This window comes from Pseudophryne corroboree, chromosome 11, assembly GCF_028390025.1.
Source record: "Pseudophryne corroboree isolate aPseCor3 chromosome 11, aPseCor3.hap2, whole genome shotgun sequence".
NCBI lineage: Eukaryota > Metazoa > Chordata > Amphibia > Anura > Myobatrachidae > Pseudophryne > Pseudophryne corroboree.
The window spans coordinates 207,624,611-207,647,293 of NC_086454.1; the positions used below are offsets into that span (position 1 = coordinate 207,624,611).

General features: G+C 35.8%; 2 non-coding genes across 2 annotated transcripts; both read left to right on the forward strand.

Annotated features, from left to right (window-relative positions):
- The first annotated feature begins 14,255 nt into the window (after positions 1-14,255).
- On the forward strand, positions 14,256-14,348 carry TRNAL-UAA (transfer RNA leucine (anticodon UAA)). The gene is given in 2 exon segments: positions 14,256-14,293; positions 14,313-14,348. It is a non-coding gene; the product is annotated as a tRNA-Leu (tRNA).
- Positions 14,349-16,057: 1,709 nt separating this feature from the next.
- On the forward strand, positions 16,058-16,150 carry TRNAL-UAA (transfer RNA leucine (anticodon UAA)). The gene is given in 2 exon segments: positions 16,058-16,095; positions 16,115-16,150. It is a non-coding gene; the product is annotated as a tRNA-Leu (tRNA).
- Positions 16,151-22,683: the final 6,533 nt, after the last annotated feature.

Sequence of the window (22,683 nt, forward strand, 5' to 3'; positions counted from 1 at the left end):
TGATATTACAAAGGATGGAAGAAAGAAAAAAAAACACAAACATGATTGTGCATTTAAGTTGTCAGCACACATCTGCTTTGGTTCAAATGCACTGCATATCTTCCTTCAGTCAGCCAACAAAACAGCAATGGAAAAGATAAACATACTGTTGGTAAAGCAGTTGCATCAAATTGATTTTCTGCAATATAGCATGATAATCCATACTGACAGCTCTGCATAGTACAAGCACATTTCATGCTGAACTTGGTAATGCAATGAACACAGTAAACAGCTTCACTTTTTTTCAAAAATAAATAATTGACTATTAAAAACCTATCAGTCTTAAATAAGGACATCAGTAAGCACCACTGGCATAATGGATAAGGCACTGTTCTCCTAAGCCAGTGGTTGTGGGTTTTAGTCCCGTCTGAGTTGGAAGTCATTACAGCAAGTGTATCATCACTAGAGTTGATATTTTATCCTTGCTTCAACTGTAAAACAGTCTTGCAGTGTTTAGCTTGTAAAAAATGACCACAGAAGCTACAAAATGACATTTATTATGATAACATTGTTGTTGTATTTTTTTAAACCTTTTCTATCACCGTGGACAGCTTATTCAAGTGCCATCTGGCATGCACGTTCGTTTGTTGCTCATCATTCATCACCAAAAATGATTTTATTTTTCAATTCTTATGACTGTACTGAATGTATTGAATAAATCCACATCTAGCATAACCAACAGATACTGCTAAGTTCTCCAGTGGCGCTATTGGTCAGCGCGCGGTACTTATAAGACAGTATCTGTTGAGCAATGCTGAGGTTGTAAGTTCAAACCTCACCTGGAGCAGCTTTGTTTACTGTTTTTATTCTTTTTCTTATGTCAATAATCATTGATTATAAACTGCTACCTTAATATTTAATATGATATTACAAAGGATGGAAGAAAGAAAGAAAAAACACAAACATGATTGTGCATTTAAGTTGTCAGCACACATCTGCAGTGGTTCAAATGCACTGCATATCTTCCTTCAGTCAGCCAACAAAACAGCAATGGAAAAGATTAACATACTGTTGGTAAAGCAGTTGCATCAAATTGATTTTCTGCAATATAGCATGATAATCCATACTGACAGCTCTGGATAGTACCAGCACATTTCCTGCTGGACTTGGTAACGCAAAGAACACAGTAAACAGCTTCACTTTTTCCTCAAAAATAAATAATTGACTATTAAAAACCTAACAGTCTTAAATAAGAACATCAGTAAGCACCACTGGCATAATGGATAAGTCACTGTCCTCCTAAGCCAGGGGTTGTTGGTCCAAGTCCCATCTGGGGTGGAAGTCATTACAACAAGTGTCTCATCACTAGAGTTGATATTTTATCCTTGCTTCAACTGTAAAACAGTCTTGCAGTGTTTAACTTGTAAAAAATGACCACAGAAGCTAAATATGACATTTATTATGATGACATTGTTGTTGGTTTATTTTAAACCTTTTCTATCACCGTGGACAGCTTATTCAAGTGCCATCTGGCATGCATGTTCGTTTGTTGCTCATCATTCATCACCAAAAATTATTTTCTTTTTCAATTCTTATGACTGTACTGATTGTATTGAATAAAATCCACATCTAGCATAACCATCTGATGCTGCAAAGTGCTCCAGTGGCGCAATTGGTCAGCGCGTGGTACTTATAAGACAGTATCTGTTGAGCAATGCTGAGGTTGTAAGTTCAAACCTCACCTGGAGCAGCTTTGTTTACTGTTTTTATTCTTTTTCTTATGTCAATAATCATTGATTATAAACTGCTACCTTAATATTTAATATGATATTACAAAGGATGAAAGAAAGAAAGAAAAAACACAAACATGATTGTGCATTTAAGTTGTCAGCACACATCTGCTTTGGTTCAAATGCACTGCATATCTTCCTTCAGTCAGCCAACAAAACAGCAATGGAAAAGATTAACATACTGTTGGTAAAGCAGTTGCATCAAATTGATTTTCTGCAATATAGCATGATAATCCATACTGACAGCTCTGGATAGTACCAGCACATTTCCTGCTGGACTTGGTAACGCAAAGAACACAGTAAACAGCTTCACTTTTTCCTCAAAAATAAATAATTGACTATTAAAAACCTAACAGTCTTAAATAAGAACATCAGTAAGCACCACTGGCATAATGGATAAGTCACTGTCCTCCTAAACCAGGGGTTGTGGGTCCAAGTCCCATCTGGGGTGGAAGTCATTACAGCAAGTGTCTCATCACTAGAGTTGATATTTTATCCTTGCTTCAACTGTAAAACAGTCTTGCAGTGTTTAGCTTGTAAAAAATGACCACAGAAGCTAAATATGGCATTTATAATGATGACATTGTTGTTGGTTTATTTTAAACCTTTTCTATCACCGTGGACAGCTTATTCAAGTGCAATTTGGCATGCATGTTCCTTTGTTGCTCATCATTCATCACCAAAAATGATTTTCTTTTTCAATTCTTATGACTGTACTGATTGTATTGAAAAAAATCCACATCTAGCATAACCAATTAATGCTGCAAAGTGTTCCATTGGTGCAATTGGTCAGTGCGCAGTACTTGTAAGACAGTATCTGTTGAGCAATGCTGAGGTTATGAGTTCAAGCTTCTCCTGGATCAGCTTTGTATACTGTTTTTTTCCTTTTCTTATGTCATTAGTCATTGATTATAAACTGCTACCTTAATATTTAATATGATATTACAAAGGATGGAAGAAAGAAAAAAAAAAACCGCAAACATGATTCTGCATTTAAGTTGTCAGCACACATCTGCTTTGGTTCAAATGCACTGCATATCTTCCTTCAGTCATCCAACAAAACAGCAATGGAAAAGATAAACATACTGTTGGTAAAGCAGTTGCATCAAATTGATTTTCTGCAATATAGCATGATAATCCATACTGACAGCTCTGCATAGTACCAGCACATTTCATGCTGGACTTGGTAATGCAATGAACACAGTAAACAGCTTCACTTTTTTTCAAAAATAAATAATTGACTATTAAAAACCTATCAGTCTTAAATAAGGACATCAGTAAGCACCACTGGCATAATGGATAAGGCACTGTTCTCCTAAGCCAGTGGTTGTGGGTTTCAGTCCCGTCTGAGTTGGAAGTCATTACAGCAAGTGTATCATCACTAGAGTTGATATTTTATCCTTGCTTCAACTGTAAAACAGTCTTGCAGTGTTTAGCTTGTAAAAAATGACCACAGAAGCTACAAAATGACATTTATTATGATAACATTGTTGTTGTTTTTTTTAAACCTTTTCTATCACCGTGGACAGCTTATTCAAGTGCCATCTGGCATGCACGTTCGTTTGTTGCTCATCATTCATCACCAAAAATTATTTTCTTTTTCAATTCTTATGACTGTACTGAATGTATTGAATAAATCCACATCTAGCATAACCAACAGATACTGCTAAGTGCTCCAGTGGTGCAATTGGTCAGCGCGCAGTACTTATTAGACAGTATTTGTTGAGCAATGCTGAGGTTGTGAGTTCAAACCTCAACTGGAGCAGCTTTGTTTACTGTTTTTATTCTTTTTCTTATGTCAATAATCATTGATTATAAACTGCTACCTTAATATTTAATATGATATTACAAAGGATGGAAGAAAGAAAGAAAAAACACAAACATGATTGTGCATTTAAGTTGTCAGTACACATCTGCTTTGGTTCAAATGCACTGCATATCTTCCTTCAGTCAGCCAACAAAACAGCAATGGAAAATATTAACATACTGTTGGTAAAGCAGTTGCATCAAATTGATTTTCTGCAATATAGCATGATAATCCATACTGACAGCTCTGTATAGTACCAGCACATTTCCTGCTGGACTTGGTAACGCAAAGAACACAGTAAACAGCTTCACTTTTTCCTCAAAAATAAATAATTGACTATTAAAAACCTAACAGTCTACAATAAGAACATCAGTAAGCACCACTGGCATAATGGATAAGTCACTGTCCTCCTAAGCCAGGGGTTGTGGGTCCAAGTCCCATCTGGGGTGGAAGTCATTACAGCAAGTGTCTCATCACTAGAGTTGATATTTTATCCTTGCTTCAACTGTAAAACAGTCTTGCAGTGTTTAGCTTGTAAAAAATGACCACAGAGGCTAAATATGGCATTTATAATGATGACATTGTTGTTGGTTTATTTTAAACCTTTTCTATCACCGTGTACAGCTTATTCAAGTGCCATCTGGCATGCATATTCCTTTGTTGCTCATCATTCATCACCAAAAATGATTTTCTTTTTCAATTCTTATGACTGTACTGATTGTATTGAATAAAATCCACATCTAGCATAACCAATTAATGCTGCAAAGTGTTCCATTGGTGCAATTGGTCAGTGCGCTGTACTTGTAAGACAATATCTGTTGAGCAATGTCGAGGTTGTGAGTTCAAGCTTCTCCTGGATCAGCTTTTTATACTGTTTTTTTCCTTTTCTTATGTCATTAGTCATTGATTATAAACTGCTACCTTAATATTTAATATGATATTACAAAGGATGGAAGAAAGAAAAAAAAACACAAACATGATTGTGCATTTAAGTTGTCAGCACACATCTGCTTTGGTTCAAATGCACTGCATATCTTCCTTCAGTCAGCCAACAAAACAGCAATGGAAAAGATAAACATACTGTTGGTATAGCAGTTGCATCAAATTGATTTTCTGCAATATAGCATGATAATCCATACTGACAGCTCTGCATAGTACAAGCACATTTCATGCTGAACTTGGTAATGCAATGAACACAGTAAACAGCTTCACTTTTTTTCAAAAATAAATAATTGACTATTAAAAACCTATCAGTCTTAAATAAGGACATCAGTAAGCACCACTGGCATAATGGATAAGGCACTGTTCTCCTAAGCCAGTGGTTGTGGGTTTTAGTCCCGTCTGAGTTGGAAGTCATTACAGCAAGTGTATCATCACTAGAGTTGATATTTTATCCTTGCTTCAACTGTAAAACAGTCTTGCAGTGTTTAGCTTGTAAAAAATGACCACAGAAGCTACAAAATGACATTTATTATGATAACATTGTTGTTGTATTTTTTTAAACCTTTTCTATCACCGTGGACAGCTTATTCAAGTGCCATCTGGCATGCACGTTCGTTTGTTGCTCATCATTCATCACCAAAAATGATTTTATTTTTCAATTCTTATGACTGTACTGAATGTATTGAATAAATCCACATCTAGCATAACCAACAGATACTGCTAAGTTCTCCAGTGGCGCTATTGGTCAGCGCGCGGTACTTATAAGACAGTATCTGTTGAGCAATGCTGAGGTTGTAAGTTCAAACCTCACCTGGAGCAGCTTTGTTTACTGTTTTTATTCTTTTTCTTATGTCAATAATCATTGATTATAAACTGCTACCTTAATATTTAATATGATATTACAAAGGATGGAAGAAAGAAAGAAAAAACACAAACATGATTGTGCATTTAAGTTGTCAGCACACATCTGCAGTGGTTCAAATGCACTGCATATCTTCCTTCAGTCAGCCAACAAAACAGCAATGGAAAAGATTAACATACTGTTGGTAAAGCAGTTGCATCAAATTGATTTTCTGCAATATAGCATGATAATCCATACTGACAGCTCTGGATAGTACCAGCACATTTCCTGCTGGACTTGGTAACGCAAAGAACACAGTAAACAGCTTAACTTTTTCCTCAAAAATAAACAATTGACTATTAAAAACCTAACAGTCTTAAATAAGAACATCAGTAAGCACCACTGGCATAATGGATAAGTCACTGTCCTCCTAAGCCAGGGGTTGTTGGTCCAAGTCCCATCTGGGGTGGAAGTCATTACAACAAGTGTCTCATCACTAGAGTTGATATTTTATCCTTGCTTCAACTGTAAAACAGTCTTGCAGTGTTTAACTTGTAAAAAATGACCACAGAAGCTAAATATGACATTTATTATGATGACATTGTTGTTGGTTTATTTTAAACCTTTTCTATCACCGTGGACAGCTTATTCAAGTGCCATCTGGCATGCATGTTCGTTTGTTGCTCATCATTCATCACCAAAAATTATTTTCTTTTTCAATTCTTATGACTGTACTGATTGTATTGAATAAAATCCACATCTAGCATAACCAACTGATGCTGCAAAGTGCTCCAGTGGCGCAATTGGTCAGCGCGTGGTACTTATAAGACAGTATCTGTTGAGCAATGCTGAGGTTGTAAGTTCAAACCTCACCTGGAGCAGCTTTGTTTACTGTTTTTATTCTTTTTCTTATGTCAATAATCATTGATTATAAACTGCTACCTTAATATTTAATATGATATTACAAAGGATGAAAGAAAGAAAGAAAAAACACAAACATGATTGTGCATTTAAGTTGTCAGCACACATCTGCTTTGGTTCAAATGCACTGCATATCTTCCTTCAGTCAGCCAACAAAACAGCAATGGAAAAGATTAACATACTGTTGGTAAAGCAGTTGCATCAAATTGATTTTCTGCAATATAGCATGATAATCCATACTGACAGCTCTGGATAGTACCAGCACATTTCCTGCTGGACTTGGTAACGCAAAGAACACAGTAAACAGCTTCACTTTTTCCTCAAAAATAAATAATTGACTATTAAAAACCTAACAGTCTTAAATAAGAACATCAGTAAGCACCACTGGCATAATGGATAAGTCACTGTCCTCCTAAACCAGGGGTTGTGGGTCCAAGTCCCATCTGGGGTGGAAGTCATTACAGCAAGTGTCTCATCACTAGAGTTGATATTTTATCCTTGCTTCAACTGTAAAACAGTCTTGCAGTGTTTAGCTTGTAAAAAATGACCGCAGAAGCTAAATATGGCATTTATAATGATGACATTGTTGTTGGTTTATTTTAAACCCTTTCTATCACCGTGGACAGCTTATTCAAGTGCAATTTGGCATGCATGTTCCTTTGTTGCTCATCATTCATCACCAAAAATGATTTTCTTTTTCAATTCTTATGACTGTACTGATTGTATTGAAAAAAATCCACATCTAGCATAACCAATTAATGCTGCCAAGTGTTCCATTGGTGCAATTGGTCAGTGCGCAGTACTTGTAAGACAGTATCTGTTGAGTAATGCTGAGGTTATGAGTTCAAGCTTCTCCTGGATCAGCTTTGTATACTGTTTTTTTCCTTTTCTTATGTCATTAGTCATTGATTATAAACTGCTACCTTAATATTTAATATGATATTACAAAGGATGGAAGAAAGAAAAAAAAAAATGCAAACATGATTCTGCATTTAAGTTGTCAGCACACATCTGCTTTGGTTCAAATGCACTGCATATCTTCCTTCAGTCATCCAACAAAACAGCAATGGAAAAGATAAACATACTGTTGGTAAAGCAGTTGCATCAAATTGATTTTCTGCAATATAGCATGATAATCCATACTGACAGCTCTGCATAGTACCAGCACATTTCATGCTGGACTTGGTAATGCAATGAACACAGTAAACAGCTTCACTTTTTTTCAAAAATAAATAATTGACTATTAAAAACCTATCAGTCTTAAATAAGGACATCAGTAAGCACCACTGGCATAATGGATAAGGCACTGTTCTCCTAAGCCAGTGGTTGTGGGTTTCAGTCCCGTCTGAGTTGGAAGTCATTACAGCAAGTGTATCATCACTAGAGTTGATATTTTATCCTTGCTTCAACTGTAAAACAGTCTTGCAGTGTTTAGCTTGTAAAAAATGACCACAGAAGCTACAAAATGACATTTATTATGATAACATTGTTGTTGTTTTTTTTAAACCTTTTCTATCACCGTGTACAGCTTATTCAAGTGCCATCTGGCATGCACGTTCGTTTGTTGCTCATCATTCATCACCAAAAATTATTTTCTTTTTCAATTCTTATGACTGTACTGAATGTATTGAATAAATCCACATCTAGCATAACCAACAGATACTGCTAAGTGCTCCAGTGGTGCAATTGGTCAGCGCGCAGTACTTATTAGACAGTATTTGTTGAGCAATGCTGAGGTTGTGAGTTCAAACCTCAACTGGAGCAGCTTTGTTTACTGTTTTTATTCTTTTTCTTATGTCAATAATCATTGATTATAAACTGCTACCTTAATATTTAATATGATATTACAAAGGATGGAAGAAAGAAAGAAAAAACACAAACATGATTGTGCATTTAAGTTGTCAGTACACATCTGCTTTGGTTCAAATGCACTGCATATCTTCCTTCAGTCAGCCAACAAAACAGCAATGGAAAATATTAACATACTGTTGGTAAAGCAGTTGCATCAAATTGATTTTCTGCAATATAGCATGATAATCCATACTGACAGCTCTGTATAGTACCAGCACATTTCCTGCTGGACTTGGTAACGCAAAGAACACAGTAAACAGCTTCACTTTTTCCTCAAAAATAAATAATTGACTATTAAAAACCTAACAGTCTAAAATAAGAACATCAGTAAGCACCACTGGCATAATGGATAAGTCACTGTCCTCCTAAGCCAGGGGTTGTGGGTCCAAGTCCCATCTGGGGTGGAAGTCATTACAGCAAGTGTCTCATCACTAGAGTTGATATTTTATCCTTGCTTCAACTGTAAAACAGTCTTGCAGTGTTTAGCTTGTAAAAAATGACCACAGAAGCTAAATATGGCATTTATAATGATGACATTGTTGTTGGTTTATTTTAAACCTTTTCTATCACCGTGGACAGCTTATTCAAGTGCAATTTGGCATGCATGTTCCTTTGTTGCTCATCATTCATCACCAAAAATGATTTTCTTTTTCAATTCTTATGACTGTACTGATTGTATTGAAAAAAATCCACATCTAGCATAACCAATTAATGCTGCAAAGTGTTCCATTGGTGCAATTGGTCAGTGCGCAGTACTTGTAATACAGTATCTGTTGAGCAATGCTGAGGTTATGAGTTCAAGCTTCTCCTGGATCAGCTTTGTATACTGTTTTTTTCCTTTTCTTATGTCATTAGTCATTGATTATAAACTGCTACCTTAATATTTAATATGATATTACAAAGGATGGAAGAAAGAAAAAAAAAAAACGCAAACATGATTCTGCATTTAAGTTGTCAGCACACATCTGCTTTGGTTCAAATGCACTGCATATCTTCCTTCAGTCATCCAACAAAACAGCAAAGGAAAAGATAAACATACTGTTGGTAAAGCAGTTGCATCAAATTGATTTTCTGCAATATAGCATGATAATCCATACTGACAGCTCTGCATAGTACCAGCACATTTCATGCTGGACTTGGTAATGCAATGAACACAGTAAACAGCTTCACTTTTTTTCAAAAATAAATAATTGACTATTAAAAACCTATCAGTCTTAAATAAGGACATCAGTAAGCACCACTGGCATAATGGATAAGGCACTGTTCTCCTAAGCCAGTGGTTGTGGGTTTCAGTCCCGTCTGAGTTGGAAGCCATTACAGCAAGTGTATCATCACTAGAGTTGATATTTTATCCTTGCTTCAACTGTAAAACAGTCTTGCAGTGTTTAGCTTGTAAAAAATGACCACAGAAGCTACAAAATGACATTTATTATGATAACATTGTTGTTGTTTTTTTTAAACCTTTTCTATCACCGTGGACAGCTTATTCAAGTGCCATCTGGCATGCACGTTCGTTTGTTGCTCATCATTCATCACCAAAAATTATTTTCTTTTTCAATTCTTATGACTGTACTGAATGTATTGAATAAATCCACATCTAGCATAACCAACAGATACTGCTAAGTGCTCCAGTGGTGCAATTGGTCAGCGCGCAGTACTTATTAGACAGTATTTGTTGAGCAATGCTGAGGTTGTGAGTTCAAACCTCAACTGGAGCAGCTTTGTTTACTGTTTTTATTCTTTTTCTTATGTCAATAATCATTGATTATAAACTGCTACCTTAATATTTAATATGATATTACAAAGGATGGAAGAAAGAAAGAAAAAACACAAACATGATTGTGCATTTAAGTTGTCAGTACACATCTGCTTTGGTTCAAATGCACTGCATATCTTCCTTCAGTCAGCCAACAAAACAGCAATGGAAAATATTAACATACTGTTGGTAAAGCAGTTGCATCAAATTGATTTTCTGCAATATAGCATGATAATCCATACTGACAGCTCTGTATAGTACCAGCACATATCCTGCTGGACTTGGTAACGCAAAGAACACAGTAAACAGCTTCACTTTTTCCTCAAAAATAAATAATTGACTATTAAAAACCTAACAGTCTAAAATAAGAACATCAGTAAGCACCACTGGCATAATGGATAAGTCACTGTCCTCCTAAGCCAGGGGTTGTGGGTCCAAGTCCCATCTGGGGTGGAAGTCATTACAGCAAGTGTCTCATCACTAGAGTTGATATTTTATCCTTGCTTCAACTGTAAAACAGTCTTGCAGTGTTTAGCTTGTAAAAAATGACCACAGAAGCTAAATATGGCATTTATAATGATGACATTGTTGTTGCTTTATTTTAAACCTTTTCTATCACCGTGGACAGCTTATTCAAGTGCAATTTGGCATGCATGTTCCTTTGTTGCTCATCATTCATCACCAAAAATGATTTTCTTTTTCAATTCTTATGACTGTACTGATTGTATTGAAAAAAATCCACATCTAGCATAACCAATTAATGCTGCAAAGTGTTCCATTGGTGCAATTGGTCAGTGCGCAGTACTTGTAAGACAGTATCTGTTGAGCAATGCTGAGGTTATGAGTTCAAGCTTCTCCTGGATCAGCTTTTATACTGTTTTTTTTCCTTTTCTTATGTCATTAGTCATTGATTATAAACTGCTACCTTAATATTTAATATGATATTACAAAGGATGGAAGAAAGAAAAAAAAAAAAAACGCAAACATGATTCTGCATTTAAGTTGTCAGCACACATCTGCTTTGGTTCAAATGCACTGCATATCTTCCTTCAGTCATCCAACAAAACAGCAATGGAAAAGATAAACATACTGTTGGTAAAGCAGTTGCATCAAATTGATTTTCTGCAATATAGCATGATAATCCATACTGACAGCTCTGCATAGTACCAGCACATTTCATGCTGGACTTGGTAAAGCAATGAACACAGTAAACAGCTTCACTTTTTTTCAAAAATAAATAATTGACTATTAAAAACCTATCAGTCTTAAATAAGGACATCAGTAAGCACCACTGGCATAATGGATAAGGCACTGTTCTCCTAAGCCAGTGGTTGTGGGTTTCAGTCCCGTCTGAGTTGGAAGTCATTACAGCAAGTGTATCATCACTAGAGTTGATATTTTATCCTTGCTTCAACTGTAAAACAGTCTTGCAGTGTTTAGCTTGTAAAAAATGACCACAGAAGCTACAAAATGACATTTATTATGATAACATTGTTGTTGTTTTTTTTAAACCTTTTCTATCACCGTGGACAGCTTATTCAAGTGCCATCTGGCATGCACGTTCGTTTGTTGCTCATCATTCATCACCAAAAATTATTTTCTTTTTCAATTCTTATGACTGTACTGAATGTATTGAATAAATCCACATCTAGCATAACCAACAGATACTGCTAAGTGCTCCAGTGGTGCAATTGGTCAGCGCGCAGTACTTATTAGACAGTATTTGTTGAGCAATGCTGAGGTTGTGAGTTCAAACCTCAACTGGAGCAGCTTTGTTTACTGTTTTTATTCTTTTTCTTATGTCAATAATCATTGATTATAAACTGCTACCTTAATATTTAATATGATATTACAAAGGATGGAAGAAAGAAAGAAAAAACACAAACATGATTGTGCATTTAAGTTGTCAGCACACATCTGCTTTGGTTCAAATGCACTGCATATCTTCCTTCAGTCAGCCAACAAAACAGCAATGGAAAATATTAACATACTGTTGGTAAAGCAGTTGCATCAAATTGATTTTCTGCAATATAGCATGATAATCCATACTGACAGCTCTGTATAGTACCAGCACATTTCCTGCTGGACTTGGTAACGCAAAGAACACAGTAAACAGCTTCACTTTTTCCTCAAAAATAAATAATTGACTATTAAAAACCTAACAGTCTAAAATAAGAACATCAGTAAGCACCACTGGCATAATGGATAAGTCACTGTCCTCCTAAGCCAGGGGTTGTGGGTCCAAGTCCCATCTGGGGTGGAAGTCATTACAGCAAGTGTCTCATCACTAGAGTTGATATTTTATCCTTGCTTCAACTGTAAAACAGTCTTGCAGTGTTTAGCTTGTAAAAAATGACCACAGAAGCTAAATATGACATTTATTATGATAACATTGTTGTTGGTTTAATTTAAACCTTTTCTATCACTGTGGACAGCTTATTCAAGTGCCATCTGGCATGCATGTTCCTTTGTTGCTCATCATTCATCACCAAAAATGATTTTCTTTTTCAATTCTTATGACTGTACTGATTGTATTGAATAAAATCCACATCTAGCATAACCAATTAATGCTGCAAAGTGTTCCAGTGATGCAATTGGTCAGTGCGCGATACTTGTAAGACAGAATCTGTTGAGCAATGCTGAGGTTGTGAGTTCAAGCCTCACCTGGATCAGCGTTGTGTACTGTTTTTTTCATTTTCTTATGTCATTAGTCATTGATTATAAACTGCTACCTTAATACAAAGCATGGAAGAAAGAAAGAAAGAAAAAACACAAACATGATTGTGCATTTAAGTTGTCAGCACACATCTGCTTTGGTTCAAATGCACTGCATATCTTCCTTCAGTCAGCCAACAAAACAGCAATGGAAAAGATAAACATACTGTTGGTAAAGCAGTTGCATCAAATTGATTTTCTGCAATATAGCATGATAATCCATACTGACAGCTCTGGTTAGTACCAGCACATTTCTTACTGTACTTGGTAATGCAAAGAACACAGTAAACAGCTTCACTTTTTTTCAAAAATAAATAATTGACTATTAAAAACCGATCAGTCTTAAATAAAGACATCAGTAAGCACCACTGGCATAATGGATAAGGAACTGTTCTCCTAAGCCAGTGGTTGTGGGTTTAAGTCCCATCTGAGTTGGAAGTCATTACAGCAAGTGTCTCATCACTAGAGTTGATATTTTATCCTTGCTTCAACTGTAAAACAGTCTTGCAGTGTTTGGCTTGTAAAAAATGACCACAGAAGCTAAATATGACATTTATTATGATGACATTTTTGTTGGTTTATTTTAAACCTTTTCTATCACCGTGGACAGCTTATTCAAGTGCCATCTGGCATGCATGTTCCTTTGTTGCTCATCATTCATCACCAAAAATGATTTTCTTTTTCAATTCTTATGGCTGTACTGATTGTATTGAATAAAATCCACATCTAGCATAACCAATTAATGCTGCAAAGTGTTCCATTGGTGCAATTGGTCAGTGCGCGGTACTTGTAAGACAGTATCTGTTGAGCAATGCCGAGGTTGTGAGTTCAAGCTTCTCCTGGATCAGTTTTGTATACTGTTTTTTTCCTTTACTTATGTCATTAGTCATTGATTATAAACTGCTACCTTAATATTTAATATGATATTACAAATGATGGAAGAAAAAAAAAAAACACAAATATGATTGTGCATTTAAGTAGTTAGCACACATCTGCTTTGGTTCAAATGCACTGCATATCTTCCTTCAGTCAGCCAACAAAACAGCAATGGAAAAGATAAACATACTGTTGGTAAAGCAGTTGCATCAAATTGATTTTCTGCAATATAGCATGATAATCCATAATAACAGCTCTGCATAGTACCAGCACATTTCATGCTGGACTTGGTAATGCAAAGAACACAGTAAACAGCTTCACTTTTTTTCAAAAATAAATAATTGACTATTAAAAACCTATCAGTCTTAAATAAGGACACCAGTAAGCACCACTGGCATAATGGATAAGGCACTGTTCTCCTAAGCCAGTGGTTGTGGGTTTTAGTCCCGTCTGAGTTGGAAGTCATTACAGCAAGTGTATCATCACTAGAGTTGATATTTTATCCTTGCTTCAACTGTACAACAGTCTTGCAGTGTTTAGCTTGCAAAAAATAACCACAGAAGCTACAAAATGACATTAATTATGATAACATTGTTGTTCTTTTTTTTAAACCTTTTCTATCACCGTGGACAGCTTATTCAAGTGCCATCTGGCATGCACTTTCGTTTGTTGCTCATCATTCATCACCAAAAATTATTTTCTTTTTCAATTCTTATGACTGTACTGATTGTATTGCATAAAACCCACATCTAGCATAACCAACGGATGCTGCTAAGTGCTCCAGTGGCGCAATTGGTCAGCGCGCGGCACTTAAAAGACAGTATCTGTTGAGCAATGCCGAGGTTGTAAGTTCAAACCTCACCTGCAGCAGCTACGTTTACTGATTTTATTATTTTTCTTATGTCAATAATCATTGATTATAAACTGCTACCTTAATATTTAATATGATATTACAAATGATGGAAGAAAGAAAGAAAGAAAAAACACAAACATGATTGTACATTTAAGTTGTCAGCACACATCTGCTTTGGTTCAAATGCACTGCATATCTTCTTTCAGTCAGCCAACAAAACAGCAATGGAAAAGATTAACATACTGTTGGTAAAGCAGTTGCATCAAATTGATTTTCTGCAATATAGCATGATAATCCATACTGACAGCTCTGGATAGTACCAGCACATTTCCTGCTGTACTCGGTAACGCAAAGAACACAGTAAACAGCTTCACTTTTTCCTCAAAAATAAATAATTGACTATTAAAAACCTAACAGTCTTAAATAAGAACATCAGTAAGCACCACTGGCATAATGGATAAGTCACTGTCCTCCTAAGCCAGGGGTTGTGGGTCCAAGTCTCATCTGGGGTGGAAGTCATTACAGCAAGTGTCTCATCACTAGAGTTGATATTTTATCCTTGCTTCAACTGTAAAACAGTCTTGCAGTGTTTAGCTTGTAAAAAATGACCACAGAAGCTAAAAATTACATTTATTATGATAACATTGCTGTTGGTTTAATTTAAACCTTTTCTATCACCGTGGACAGCTTATTCAAGTGCCATCTGGCATGCATGTTCCTTTGTTGCTCATCATTCATCACCAAAAATTATTTTCTTTTTCAATTCTTATGACTGTACTGATTGTATTAAATAAAATCCACATCTAGCATAACCAACAGATGCTGCTAAGTGCTCCAGTGGCGCAATTGGTCAGCGTGCGGTACTTATAAGACAGTATCTGTTTAGCAACGGTGAGGTTGTCAGTTCAAACCTCACCTGGAGCATTACTGTTTTTATTCTTTTTCTTATGTCAATAATCATTGATTATAAACTGCTACCTTAATATTTAATATGATATTACAAAGGATGGAAGAAAGAAAGAAAAAACACAAACATGATTGTGCATTTAAGTTGTTAGCACACATCTGCTTTGGTTCAAATGCACTGCATATCTTCCTTCAGTCAGCCAACAAAACAGCAATGGAAAAGATAAACATAATGTTGGTAAAGCAGTTGCATCAAATTGATTTTCTGCAATATAGCATGATAATCCATACTGACAGCTCTGCATAGTACCAGCACATTTCATGCTGGACTTGGTAATGCAAAGAACACAGTAAACAGCTTCACTTTTTTTCAAAAATAAATAATTGACTATTAAAAACCTATCAGTCTTAAATAAGGACATCAGTAAGCACCACTGGCATAATGGATAAGGCACTGTTCTCCTAAGCCAGTGGTTGTGGGTTTTAGTCCCGTCTGAGTTGGAAGTCATTACAGCAAGTGTATCATCACTAGAGTTGATATTTTATCCTTGCTTCAACTGTACAACAGTCTTGCAGTGTTTAGCTTGCAAAAAATAACCACAGAAGCTACAAAATGACATTAATTATGATAACATTGTTGTTCTTTTTTTTAAACCTTTTCTATCACCGTGGACAGCTTATTCAAGTGCCATCTGGCATGCACTTTCGTTTGTTGCTCATCATTCATCACCAAAAATTATTTTCTTTTTCAATTCTTATGACTGTACTGATTGTATTGCATAAAACCCACATCTAGCATAACCAACGGATGCTGCTAAGTGCTCCAGTGGCGCAATTGGTCAGCGCGCGGTACTTAAAAGACAGTATCTGTTGAGCAATGCCGAGGTTGTAAGTTCAAACCTCACCTGCAGCAGCTTCGTTTACTGATTTTATTATTTTTCTTATGTCAATAATCATTGATTATAAACTGCTACCTTAATATTTAATATGATATTACAAAGGATGGAAGAAAGAAAGAAAGAAAAAACACAAACATGATTGTACATTTAAGTTGTCAGCACACATCTGCTTTGGTTCAAATGCACTGCATATCTTCTTTCAGTCAGCCAACAAAACAGCAATGGAAAAGATTAACATACTGTTGGTAAAGCAGTTGCATCAAATTGATTTTCTGCAATATAGCATGATAATCCATACTGACAGCTCTGGATAGTACCAGCACATTTCCTGCTGTACTCGGTAACGCAAAGAACACAGTAAACAGCTTCACTTTTTCCTCAAAAATAAATAATTGACTATTAAAAACCTAACAGTCTTAAATAAGAACATCAGTAAGCACCACTGGCATAATGGATAAGTCACTGTCCTCCTAAGCCAGGGGTTGTGGGTCCAAGTCTCATCTGGGGTGGAAGTCATTACAGCAAGTGTCTCATCACTAGAGTTGATATTTTATCCTTGCTTCAACTGTAAAACAGTCTTGCAGTGTTTAGCTTGTAAAAAATGACCACAGAAGCTAAAAATTACATTTATTATGATAACATTGTTGTTGGTTTAATTTAAACCTTTTCTATCACCGTGGACAGCTTATTCAAGTGCCATCTGGCATGCATGTTCCTTTGTTGCTCATCATTCATCACCAAAAAATATTTTCTTTTTCTATTCTTATGACTGTACTGATTGTATTAAATAAAATCCACATCTAGCATAACCAACAGATGCTGTTAAGTGCTCCAGTGGCGCAATTGGTCCGCGTGCGGTACTTATAAGACAGTATCTGTTGAGCAACGGTGAGGTTGTCAGTTCAAACCTCACCTGGAGCACCTTTGCCTCACCTGGAGCAGCTCTGTTTACTGTTTTTATTCTTTTTCTTATGTCAATAATCATTGATTATAAACTGCTACCTTAATATTTAATATGATATTACAAAGGATGGAAGAAAGAAAGAAAAAACACAAACATGATTGTGCATTTAAGTTGTCAGCACACATCTGCTTTGGTTCAAATGCACTGCATATCTTCTTTCAGTCAGCCAACAAAACAGCAATGGAAAAGATTAACATACTGTTGGTAAAGCAGTTGCATCAAATTGATTTTCTGCAATATAGCATGATAATCCATACTGACAGCTCTGGATAGTACCACCACAATTCCTGCTGGACTCGGTAACGCAAAGAACACAGTAAACAGCTTCACTTTTTCCTCAAAAATAAATAATTGACTATTAAAAACCTAACAGTCTTAAATAAGAACAGCAGTAAGCACCACTGGCATAATGGATAAGTCACTGTCCTCCTAAGCCAGGGGTTGTGGGTCCAAGTCCCATCTGGGGTGGAAGTCATTACAGCAAGTGTCTCATCACTAGAGTTGATATTTTATCCTTGCTTCAACTGTAAAACAGTCTTGCAGTGTTTAGCTTGTAAAAAATGACCACAGAAGCTAAAAATGACATTTATTATGATAACATTGCTGTTGGTTTAATTTAAACCTTTTCTATCACCGTGGACAGCTTATTCAAGTGCAATCTGGCATGCATGTTCCTTTGTTGCTCATCATTCATCACCAAAAATGATTTTCTTTTTCAATTCTTATGACTGTACTGATTGCATTGAATAAAATCCACATCTAGCATAACCAATTAATGTTGCAAAGTGTTCCATTGGTGCAATTGGTCAGTGCGCCATACTTGTAAGACAGTATCTGTTGAGCAATGCCGAGGTTGTGAGTTCAAGCTTCTCCTGGATCAGCTTTGTATACTATTTTTTTCCTTTACTTATGTCATTAGTCATTGATTATAAACTGCTACCTTAATATTTAATATGATATTACAAATGATGGAAGAAAGAAAAAAAAACACAAATATTATTGTGCATTTAAGTTGTAAGCACACATCTGCTTTGGTTCAAATGCACTGCATATCTTCCTTCAGTCAGCCAACAAAACAGCAATGGAAAAGATAAACATACTGTTGGTAAAGCAGTTGCATCAAATTGATTTTCTGCAATATAGCATGATAATCCATACTGACAGCTCTGCATAGTACCAGCACATTTCATGCTGGACTTGGTAATGCAAATAACACAGTAAACAGCTTCACTTTTTTTCAAAAATAAATAATTGACTATTAAAAACCTATCAGTCTTAAATAAGGACACCAGTAAGCACCACTGGCATAATGGATAAGGCACTGTTCTCCTAAGCCAGTGGTTGTGGGTTTTAGTCCCGTCTGAGTTGGAAGTCATTACAGCAAGTGTATCATCACTAGAGTTGATATTTTATCCTTGCTTCAACTGTACAACAGTCTTGCAGTGTTTAGCTTGCAAAAAATTACCAGAGAAGCTACAAAATGACATTTATTATGATAACATTGTTGTTGTTTTTTTTTAAACCTTTTCTATCACCGTGAACAGCTTATTCAAGTGCCATCTGGCATGCACGTTCGTTTGTTGCTCATCATTCATCACCAAAAATGATTTTCTTTTTCAATTCTTATGACTGTACTGATTGTATTGAATAAAACCCACATCTAGCATAACCAACTGATGCTGCTAAGTGCTCCAGTGGCGCAATTGGTCAGCGCGCGGTAATTATAAGACCGTCTCTGTTGAGCAATGCCGAGGTTGTAAGTTCAAACCTCACCTGCAGCAGCTTCGTTTACTGATTTTATTATTTTTCTTATGTCAATAATCATTGATTATAAACTGCTACCTTAATATTTAATATGATATTACAAAGGATGGAAGAAAGAAAGAAAGAAAAAACACAAACATGATTGTACATTTAAGTTGTCAGCACACATCTGCTTTGGTTCAAATGCACTGCATATCTTCTTTCAGTCAGCCAACAAAACAGCAATGGAAAAGATTAACATACTGTTGGTAAAGCAGTTGCATCAAATTGATTTTCTGCAATATAGCATGATAATCCATACTGACAGCTCTGGATAGTACCAGCACATTTCCTGCTGTACTCGGTAACGCAAAGAACACAGTAAACAGCTTCACTTTTTCCTCAAAAATAAATAATTGACTATTAAAAACCTAACAGTCTTAAATAAGAACATCAGTAAGCACCACTGGCATAATGGATAAGTCACTGTCCTCCTAAGCCAGGGGTTGTGGGTCCAAGTCTCATCTGGGGTGGAAGTCATTACAGCAAGTGTCTCATCACTAGAGTTGATATTTTATCCTTGCTTCAACTGTAAAACAGTCTTGCAGTGTTTAGCTTGTAAAAAATGACCACAGAAGCTAAAAATTACATTTATTATGATAACATTGTTGTTGGTTTAATTTAAACCTTTTCTATCACCGTGGACAGCTTATTCAAGTGCCATCTGGCATGCATGTTCCTTTGTTGCTCATCATTCATCACCAAAAAATATTTTCTTTTTCTATTCTTATGACTGTACTGATTGTATTAAATAAAATCCACATCTAGCATAACCAACAGATGCTGTTAAGTGCTCCAGTGGCGCAATTGGTCCGCGTGCGGTACTTATAAGACAGTATCTGTTGAGCAACGGTGAGGTTGTCAGTTCAAACCTCACCTGGAGCACCTTTGCCTCACCTGGAGCAGCTCTGTTTACTGTTTTTATTCTTTTTCTTATGTCAATAATCATTGATTATAAACTGCTACCTTAATATTTAATATGATATTACAAAGGATGGAAGAAAGAAAGAAAAAACACAAACATGATTGTGCATTTAAGTTGTCAGCACACATCTGCTTTGGTTCAAATGCACTGCATATCTTCTTTCAGTCAGCCAACAAAACAGCAATGGAAAAGATTAACATACTGTTGGTAAAGCAGTTGCATCAAATTGATTTTCTGCAATATAGCATGATAATCCATACTGACAGCTCTGGATAGTACCACCACAATTCCTGCTGGACTCGGTAACGCAAAGAACACAGTAAACAGCTTCACTTTTTCCTCAAAAATAAATAATTGACTATTAAAAACCTAACAGTCTTAAATAAGAACAGCAGTAAGCACCACTGGCATAATGGATAAGTCACTGTCCTCCTAAGCCAGGGGTTGTGGGTCCAAGTCCCATCTGGGGTGGAAGTCATTACAGCAAGTGTCTCATCACTAGAGTTGATATTTTATCCTTGCTTCAACTGTAAAACAGTCTTGCAGTGTTTAGCTTGTAAAAAATGACCACAGAAGCTAAAAATGACATTTATTATGATAACATTGCTGTTGGTTTAATTTAAACCTTTTCTATCACCGTGGACAGCTTATTCAAGTGCAATCTGGCATGCATGTTCCTTTGTTGCTCATCATTCATCACCAAAAATGATTTTCTTTTTCAATTCTTATGACTGTACTGATTGCATTGAATAAAATCCACATCTAGCATAACCAATTAATGTTGCAAAGTGTTCCATTGGTGCAATTGGTCAGTGCGCCATACTTGTAAGACAGTATCTGTTGAGCAATGCCGAGGTTGTGAGTTCAAGCTTCTCCTGGATCAGCTTTGTATACTATTTTTTTCCTTTACTTATGTCATTAGTCATTGATTATAAACTGCTACCTTAATATTTAATATGATATTACAAATGATGGAAGAAAGAAAAAAAAACACAAATATTATTGTGCATTTAAGTTGTAAGCACACATCTGCTTTGGTTCAAATGCACTGCATATCTTCCTTCAGTCAGCCAACAAAACAGCAATGGAAAAGATAAACATACTGTTGGTAAAGCAGTTGCATCAAATTGATTTTCTGCAATATAGCATGATAATCCATACTGACAGCTCTGCATAGTACCAGCACATTTCATGCTGGACTTGGTAATGCAAATAACACAGTAAACAGCTTCACTTTTTTTCAAAAATAAATAATTGACTATTAAAAACCTATCAGTCTTAAATAAGGACACCAGTAAGCACCACTGGCATAATGGATAAGGCACTGTTCTCCTAAGCCAGTGGTTGTGGGTTTTAGTCCCGTCTGAGTTGGAAGTCATTACAGCAAGTGTATCATCACTAGAGTTGATATTTTATCCTTGCTTCAACTGTACAACAGTCTTGCAGTGTTTAGCTTGCAAAAAATTACCAGAGAAGCTACAAAATGACATTTATTATGATAACATTGTTGTTGTTTTTTTTTAAACCTTTTCTATCACCGTGAACAGCTTATTCAAGTGCCATCTGGCATGCACGTTCGTTTGTTGCTCATCATTCATCACCAAAAATGATTTTCTTTTTCAATTCTTATGACTGTACTGATTGTATTGAATAAAACCCACATCTAGCATAACCAACTGATGCTGCTAAGTGCTCCAGTGGCGCAATTGGTCAGCGCGCGGTAATTATAAGACCGTATCTGTTGAGCAATGCCGAGGTTGTGAGTTCAAACCTCACCTGGATCAGCTTTGTTTACTGTTTTTATTATTTTTCTTATGTCAATAATCATTGATTATAAACTGCTACCTTAATATTTAATATGATATTACAAAGGATGGAAGAAAGAAAGAAAAAACACAAACATGATTGTACATTTAAGTTGTCAGCACACATCTGCTTTGGTTCAAATGCACTGCATATCTTCTTTCAGTCAGCCAACAAAACAGCAATGGAAAAGATTAACATACTGTTGGTAAAGCAGTTGCATCAAATTGATTTTCTGCAATATAGCATGATAATCCATACTGACAGCTCTGGATAGTACCAGCACATTTCCTGCTGGACTTGGTAACGCAAAGAACACAGTAAATAGCTTCACTTTTTCCTCAAAAATAAATAATTGACTATTAAAAACCTAACAGTCTTAAATAAGAACATCAGTAAGCACCACTGGCATAATGGATAAGTCACTGTCCTCCTAAGCCAGGGGTTCTGGGTCCAAGTTCCATCTGGGGTGGAAGTCATTACAGCAAGTGTCTCATCACTAGAGTTGATATTTTATCCTTGCTTCAACTGTAAAACAGTCTTGCAGTGTTTAGCTTGTAAAAAATGACCACAGAAGCTAAATATTACATTTATTATGATGACATTGTTGTTGGTTTATTTTAAACCTTTTCTATCACCGTGGACAGCTTATTCAAGTGTCATCTGGCATGCATGTTCCTTTGTTGCTCATCATTCATCATCAAAAATGATTTTCTTTTTCAATTCTTATGACTGTACTGATTGTATTGAATAAAATCCACATCTAGCATAACCAATAAATGCTGCAAAGTGTTCCATTGGTGCAATTGGTCAGTGCGTGGTACTTGTAAGACAGTATCTGTTGAGCAATGCCGAGGTTGTGAGTTTAAGCTTCTCCTGGATCAGCTTTGTATACTGTTTTTTTTCTTTACTTATGTCATTAGTCATTGATTATAAACTGGTACCTTAATATTTAATATGATATTACAAATGATGGAAGAAAAAAAAAACACAAATATGATTGTGCATTTAAGTTGTAAGCACACATCTGCTTTGGTTCAAATGCACTGCAT